This window comes from Triticum aestivum, chromosome 6A (genome assembly GCF_018294505.1).
Source record: "Triticum aestivum cultivar Chinese Spring chromosome 6A, IWGSC CS RefSeq v2.1, whole genome shotgun sequence".
Classification (NCBI taxonomy): domain Eukaryota; kingdom Viridiplantae; phylum Streptophyta; class Magnoliopsida; order Poales; family Poaceae; genus Triticum; species Triticum aestivum.
Window position 1 is genome coordinate 80,162,280 of NC_057809.1, and position 8,064 is coordinate 80,170,343.

The 8,064-nt window shown below is 59.5% G+C and overlaps 1 pseudogene; it reads left to right on the forward strand.

Annotated features, from left to right (window-relative positions):
- LOC123130336 (receptor-like protein EIX2) overlaps positions 1-7,798 on the forward strand; it is a 34,235-nt pseudogene extending 26,437 nt beyond the window's left edge.
- The last annotated feature ends 266 nt before the right edge of the window (positions 7,799-8,064 follow it).

Sequence of the window (8,064 nt, forward strand, 5' to 3'; positions counted from 1 at the left end):
CGCCACAGTCGAGCCCGGCCCGGGGACTGCGGTGGCAGACGCGAAGATTCCAGAACTCGGCCCAAGGACCACGCCAATCGACCTGGGGACTTCATCAACCCAGCAAGCGGTTGTTGACTCCAACCCGCCGCCTCCCAGCCCAGCTGCCCTCGTCCAAGTCGCAGTTCTAGTAGTCGAAGAAATAGCAGCACCCTCATGGGCCCAGCCCATCCTCAAATTCCTGGTGAACAAAGAGCTACCAACTGATGAGACCTCAGCTCAGCAAGTACAACGCCGGGCGGCGGCCTATACCATAATCAACAGAGAGCTGGTCAGGCGTAGCGTCACTGGTGTCTACCAGCACTGCGTAGAGCCAAAGCAAGGCCAGGCGATTCTCAAAGACATCAATCAAGGCGAATGCGGCCACCATGCGGCTTCAAGAGCAATCATCGCCAAAGCCTTTCGGCACGGTTTCTTCTGGCCGACTGCCTTGGAAGAGGCCAAGGAGTTGGTCCAAAAATGCAAAGGGTGCCAGAAGTTCAGCTCCAAGCCGCACCAGCCGGTTTCTGTGCTCAGGACCATCCCCATTGCCTGGCCTTTCGCAGTTTGGGGTCTAGACATGGTGGGACCATTCAAGACAGCACGAGGTGGTTTAACTCACCTACTTGTCGCAGTAGACAAGTTCACCAAGTGGGTGGAAGCGAAGCCAATTAAGAAACTGAACGGTCCGACTGTCGTGACCTTCATCACCGATATCACAATTCGGTACGGCATACCGCACAGCATCATCACCGACAACGACACAAATTTTGCTAAAGGCGCCTTGGCCCGTTTCTGCGCAACACAGGGCATCCGACTGGACCTAGCGTCCGTCGCCCATCCGCAGTCAAACGGCCAAGTGGAGCGAGCAAACGGCCTCATCCTGTCCGGCATCAAGCCTCGGTTGATTGAGCCTCTGGAGCGCTTGGCTGGCTGCTGGCTCGACGAGCTGCCAGCCATCCTCTGGAGTCCGCGCACGACTCCAAACAAGTCAACCGGCTTCACGCCCTTCTTCCTCGTCTACGGTGCCGAAGCCGTCATCCCAACGGACATAGAGTTTGACTCCCCACGAGTCACCATGTACACCAAGGAGGAAGCAGAAGAAGCACGACAAGACGGCGTCGATCTGCTGGAAGAGGGCCGACTGTTGGCACTCAGCCGGTCCAGCATCTACCAGCAGAGCCTATGCCGATACCACAACAGGAAGCCCCGAGCACGCAAGAGGGACGACTCCGGCAAGGAGACAGAGCGGCCATGGAATGCAAATCTCCTCCGAAGATTTTACAGTTGATGCAGTATGTACCATGCTACCTTTTGTATTAAAGTACCAAGACTTCGGGCCCCCCGAGACGAGCTCGGGGACTGCCCTCTTTCGTCTGTATGATAAAAATTATGCCTACAAGTATGTTACTCTTTGTCATGCCGCTTGGCACCGGGCTCGACAAGTCGGCCTGGGGACTTGCTGCCTTGCACTATGAAATGCTTCCTGCAGCCGGACAAGTAGTGTGTAACACCTAAACCGTCTTCTGTCAGAAGCCGCAGCTCGAAGAGCGACTGTACGGTGGGCAGAGGTAAGGTAGAATGGGTGTTCGCATGAAAAATGGCTAAGGACTCAAAGCGTAAAACATAGCTCAAGACGGTTTCCAGCCTTTCTCGCAAACCGACTCTCGGACAGTCGGATTGTCGTCTTCTATCCAACTTGCTCAAGCAATCTTGAAATTGGCTAAGTACTTGCTTTCCCAAAGTAGCCTAGCACTTGATCCAGCAACAGTCCGCAGAGCGGCTGTCCGATTGGCAAGGCAGGCAACTAAGAGAAATCGGCAAAGGAAAAAAGCCAAAAGAACAATGGGCAAGAAAAGATATATATATATATATATATATATATATATATATATATATATTTACATAACATAGGCCTTTGGCCGAATTGTCGAGTTGAGGTTCAAAATACACCCCGCGGGTGGAATTGTGCGAATTAACAAGTTCTTCAAAGACTATTGAAGCAGATAAAATGAAAGATACAGCGGCAGCTTAGGAGGCAGCAGACGGATTCGGAGGGTCGGAGGAGGCGCCAGCGTCAGGCGTCGGGGCAGCCGGCTGGCTAGTCTCGGCTTGATCACCTCCGGCGGCAGTCGACTCGTTCGCACGCGGCTCGTTGCTGGAGGCGCGTCGGGCTGAGGCTGGCCGTCTGCTCCGTCTTCTGGTGCCTCCGCCTCGCCTCCATCCTTCGCTTCGTCCTCCTCCTCGACGCTGGAGCCAATCACCTCCCCCGAGTCTTTGCCGTAGTCTGGGTTCATCCCAAACCACTCCAGTGGTACCTCCTCGCCGTCTTCAGACCGCTCGGGGACGAAGATGCTGGTGTCGGCGTACTCGGCGATCACCGCAGCATGTTTGATGAGGGCGTCTTCCGCAGCCGCCAGCTCCGGCTGGGCCTCCGACCGAAGCGTGGCCAACCGGTCTAGATCCAGCCCCAGGTATAACGCCTTGACAAACTCCAAGGCCCGGCGCGCTCCAGCCCGGGCCGAAGAGCCCTTCCAGGCCTCAAGACGACCAACCGTGACCTCCAGCCAGTTGGCCATCAGGCTGGGGGTGCACGGAGCCTGCACATCCGGCCAAAGGGCGGTAATCGCCTGGGCACCGACGCGCTGGAGCCGGCGCAGCATCCGGTGAGCCGGCGGGAGGCGAGCCTCGATGCTCAGGATGTGCTCATCAAGAGTTTGGGGGGCATCGGCGGCGATCTCCGCGCCCTCCGCCCTCCGATCTTCACGGTCAGCCTCGATGGCTTGGATGGCGGCCTGCGACTGCCCAGGGAAGAAGTCTACACAGACACGAAGAAACGAAGAAGCAAGTCAAAAACCAGGAGTCGGCACGATCTAAGTCGGCAGGTCGAAGAAAGAAAATAAAGAGGCTCACCATCAACGATGTCTTCAATCTCGTGGAAGCCGGAGGACAGCAGCGCCTCCGTGTCAGAACAGGAGGAGCGCTCGCTCGCGAACTCGGCCAAGAGGGCGGCTTCCGTCTCCTCCGCCTCCCTCTGCGACTTCACAAGCAGCTCCTTCTGCTCTGCCAACTGAGTGGCCAGCAGATCGCGCTCTGTGGCGAGCTTGCTGCACTCCTCCCCTTTGGCGCGCAGGGCGGAGTTGGCTTCGCTCAGCTGCTGTTGAAGAGCAGCGTTGGCTCCTGAAGGAAAGGAAGAAAGACAACAGTCGTCAATAAAGTAGGTCGCCGGGGAGATCCGGCCCGGCTGCTCAGCAGCCGGCCCAAATCTCAGGGACTGCAACCCGCGGGTGCGCTAGCGCGCCCCTGCAGAAAAAAGGGGGACTTACTCCTGCTCTCTGCCAACTCGGCGGTCCGCTTGCCCAGCTCTTCAACGTTACGGTTGAAGGCAGTGACGCGGAGGTTGTGGTAATCCCGCGACAAGCATTTCAGATAAAGTTAGTACCCAGAAGTTCATCAATTGGAGTTTTGGGCCGCCTGCTCAGCAGCCGGCCCGAAACTCGGGGACTACACCCAGTGGGTGCGCTGGCGCCCCCCCACAGAGAGGAGCAAGAAAACAAAGACCAAAGAAAAAAAAATACCCGAACGGCTGCCCGCGACGCTAGGAACGCCTTGGTGCAACTCTGGAGAGCGTCGCCCTCAGCATGGAGCATTGCCTGGACGTCCAGGAGCGCCTGGTTCAGAGGCCCTGTGCCGCCTCCTCGCACCCACCAAACAGGTGCGGCACTCCTCGCTTCGGCGTCTGGAGCTGCCGAGCTGGCGGTGCCGGCTTCCAGGGGGCGGGGTGCCGAAGTCGCCTTCTCCAGACGACGGCGCGCTGGCGAGCCGACTTGGAGGAGTAGCCTCGCCACGACCTCGTCTTCGGTTGGCGGCACCGGAGGGTCCGCTGGCTGCTCATCTTGCGCGCCTTCAGACGGCGGCGGAGGCGGCGGCGGAACGTGCGCGTTCGGAGTAGAGGGGTCGCTGCCTTCCCTCTCCTCGACGAGGTTCTCCCTGCCGGCTTCTCCAGTTGGCCCCGTGAACTCCGGAGGCGGCGGCGCAGAGTTCAGCGGGGAGACAAGCAAGGCCGACTGGCGGCGTGCGGCTTCCTCAGCCCGCTGCTTCACCGCAGCGGCGGTTTCGGCCTCCGCTAATTTTTTCTTAGCGGAGGCCTCCACCCTGTCGGCCTCCGCCTTCTCCAGGCGGAGGGCCTCTTCTTCGTTGCGCCTCTCCTGCGCATTCCGCTCCATCGCCTCTCGGAGGTCAGCAGCGGGGTCAATTCGCCGAGTGGTGGCGGACGTCTCCGCTGACCCCATGACGGAGGCGGCGGTGACCCGCTCAAGAGAGAGGGGAGCCCTGAAGAAAGAGGGGCAAGCATAGACTCAGACAAATCACGAAGAAAGAATAAACTTTATAGACAGAATACTTACGCGGAGACCAATGGCGGCTTCTTCACTTCCTTACGGAAGCGGATGGCCTTCGCGGCTGCCTCATCCCGCCGGGTCGCTGCAGACGAGCCCTTGGGCTTCTTCGGCCGACTGCCGAACAAGGTCGGCATGGCCCTGCGCTTCTTCCCCCCACCTGGAGCGCCCGGCGCGGCGGAAGAGCCCGCGCCAGGCTGGCTGGCTCCTGGCCGATGGCGAGGGGCGACTTCTCCCTCGGCGCTATCTTCAGGCCAGTCGGCGAAGGTAGCCGAAGGCCTGAAGTCACCTGCTGTCCCTCCTCCTCCATCGGCGTCGTCTTCCAGAGCCGCCGCCCCCAGATCGGGGTCGTCGACATCGCTCTCTGCCCGGTCGGTGACGAACTCACGGGCCGGCCCCGAGGTGCCGGCTGGTGGGTGAAGAAGGGGATTCTAACCAAAGCCGACTGGTCAAAACAAAACTCGGGATGAAGAAGACAATCTAAAGAAAGAAAAGAAAGGCGACTCACCACGGGCGGGGGGTTGGCGCGGGAGTACGGCTCCTTGCCGAATCGCCAGTCCTCCAGGAGCCTGCTGTCCAAGAGGTAGTTCACCATGAAGGCCACCTCTTCGTGAGGCATGTCCTTGGTGCACATGCGACTCGGGTCGCGGTGCCCGCTCATCTGGCATATCATGTGAGGGCGGCCTTGGAGTGGGAGAACTCGGCGCGAGACAAAGGCGGCCAGCAGGTCCGGACCAGTCAGACCCTCCGACTGCGTCAGCACTCAGAGTCGCGTGATGGCGCCGGTGGTTCCCGCAGGCGTCAGTGACCTGGCCCGATACGACCAGTTGGGAAGTCTCCCAGCTGGCGGGCCGGCTTCGAAAGCCGGCAGATTGACCCAGTCGCCCCTCGTGGCAATGTTCCTGACGTAGAAGTAGGATCTCTGCCACATCTTCACCGACTTTATCAGCGAGATGGAGGGTAAGGGGTTGTCGGCTCCTGACCTTCGCACGGCGATGAAGGCGCCGCATTGAGCCGGCACGCCTGCGGCCTGGGTGCCGAGCTTGGAGAAGAAGAACTCCCCCAAGAGCTCGAGGGTGGGGAGGACTCCGAGGAAGCCCTCGCACAAGGCCACGATGGCGGACAGCAGCACTACTGTGTTGGGGGTGAGGTGGTGCCGCTGGAGGCGGTAGAACTCCAAGAAAGACCGGAAAAAGCTGCTCGCCAGCAGCCCCAGCCCGCGCAGGCAGTGCGAGCGGAAGATGACCCGCTCGCCCTCCTGCGGGGCGGGGGAAATCTCCCCCTCCGGCGCAAGACGCACCTGCACGCGATCCTCGCCGGGAAGCCGACGGGTCCGGCAGAGGAACTCGATGTGGTCTTCATGAACCTCGGAACCGTCCCAGGTGCCGGAGCGCACTAGGGAAGGCGCGGCAGTAGAGGAAGAACTCATCGCGAGCTGTCGCCGCGGCGTTCGCCGGAGCTTGGGCATGCAGCGGAGTGAAGAAGAGAAGAGGAAGGAGGAGTGCGAGCAGCGGCAAGGAGGAAGAGAGCGAGGAGTAGTGGGAAGGAGGGGCGCGCGTGCCCCCCCTCTTCCCCCTACTTATAGCCCTGTGGGCTGCGAAGCCGAGGGGCGGACGTGGGGATTTACTGCGCCACAACCCCACGACCCCCACGATCCACGTAGTTACTGCGAGCAGTAACTCCACAGGAATCCCAACCATCCACCGGGGCCGCAGCGGATCCGCTCGGGCGCCGAGGCGCGGTAGTGGCGGGCCCTGCCTATGGGCCTGTCCCGTCGCACGTGTGGGCTGGCAGGACGGCCTAGCCACGTGCCCTCGCGTGACAGGCCAAGAACGGGCGGCGGCCGGGAGGCTTAGCTAGCACGCCACTTAAAATCCCGCTGCGACGTTCGAAATACCGAGCAAGTCGAAATTGAGTGAAGTCCAAGTTGAGCAAGTCCGACTCCTTCTAGACGGCCCAACAGAAGTCGATCAAGACCAAGTGTTGAGCACCCGGAAAGAGAAACTGCTGAGGCTTCTCGGTCGATAGTCCGTGGCGCCTCACCATCTTCGGGGACTACTATCGGAGTAATGGGCCACGGGTAGGCCAAACCGAGTCCCCTGACCCTTCAAGACATCGGGGCAGGCTGCGCCCCTCAAGACCCCAGGGCGAAGAGCCGTCTCCTGAGGAGTCGACGGTAGGGCGGCCGACTGCCCGCTCACGGCCGAGTTCCAGGGACGACTTCTAGAGAAGCCGGCTTTGGGGAGTCGGCTGGCGACTCCAGCAAACCCATGACCTCATCAAAGGGGACGGGGCAGAGGCGTGGCTACAGTGAAGCCCACTCCCACCCCTTACCAAGGGCAGGCATGGCCATAGCACGCCGTACCCGGGAAGATCTCCGTGCGGCATGGCACTGTTGCCCGGCCGGCCCTGATATCAGCACCACAGTACCAAGTCCTGCGCCCACGACGGCTTGTCTGTACGGCCTGGAGGCAGCGGGGCCCACCAGTCAGTGAGACCTCGGGAGACGACAGGAGAACCGCCAGTTGGACCCGTCGAGAGTCGGCACAGGGGAGTCGGCCGAGCCCTCCCCCAGGGCCCACGCACCATTAATCAAGATGAGATGGGGAGTGGCCACAGTGATCGCCCGCCAGGCGGCGGGGCTGTTGCCATGACCCCATGACCAAGCCTGCATCATCAGAAGCACGGCTACAGTAATCAGCGGCTGGCAAGACCCGCCCGCGGCGGACGCGGCCTGTCGGCTCCATACCAGACCAGTCGGCGGGGCCCACTAGTCGGCGGGCCCCAGCAGTCAGCGGAGAAGTCGGAGGTCGTAGGCACTGACGGCTGGGCCCGCGCCCAGTTGAATTACCATTGTACCCCTGGGGGGCAGGCCTATATAAACCCCCCAGGGCACCCATGCAAGGTGTTGGATTCCAGTAGTTCTAGACCATACCAGATAGAAGGAGAGAGCTAGCCTTGCCCTCTTTTACCACCAGAAACAGCTCAAGGAGCCACCGTGTAAACACTTGGCCATAGTGATCATGCGGAGACCCCACAAAGCAGCAGTAGGGGTATTATCTCCCCGGAGAGCCCCGAAGCTGGGTAAGATTCACCGGCATGCATGTCTTCGCCTCATCCAGTTTCCAGGCACCGGCGACATTCTACTCGCCCCCACCATGATAAGCCATCCGTTGGCATATGTCGCACCAAACCCCCGACAGACGTTGTTCTTTTACTTTGGATTTCGGTCAGGGTTTGTGGCTGGCCTCTAGGTTGTGTTTTGTGCTCTGCTCTTCAATAAAGCATGGAGGGTTGCTTATTTCCACTTCTTTGACAAGGTGCATGCCAAAGCCTATGTGTTTATTGTTGTCAGTTGGGGCAGGTTAGTCATGAAAAGATAGAGTGTCAGTCTATCATATGGGTAGTACAAATAAATGAAAATGAATAGCTTGTATTTAGAAACTTGTGCTAATGTATGCCTTTTTATTTTTGGTAAACTTGTAATAATGAATGTCGTTAGTGGTTTGTACTTGTGAGCTATGATGAACCCTGGTGATTTTGGAGCATAGAGGCAGCTAATACTAAAAAAAGGCATCAGACATGCCGGAAAAAATGCATAGTGAAGCTGCTTCTTACACACAACCAATACAAGTGACCCTGGACAAAG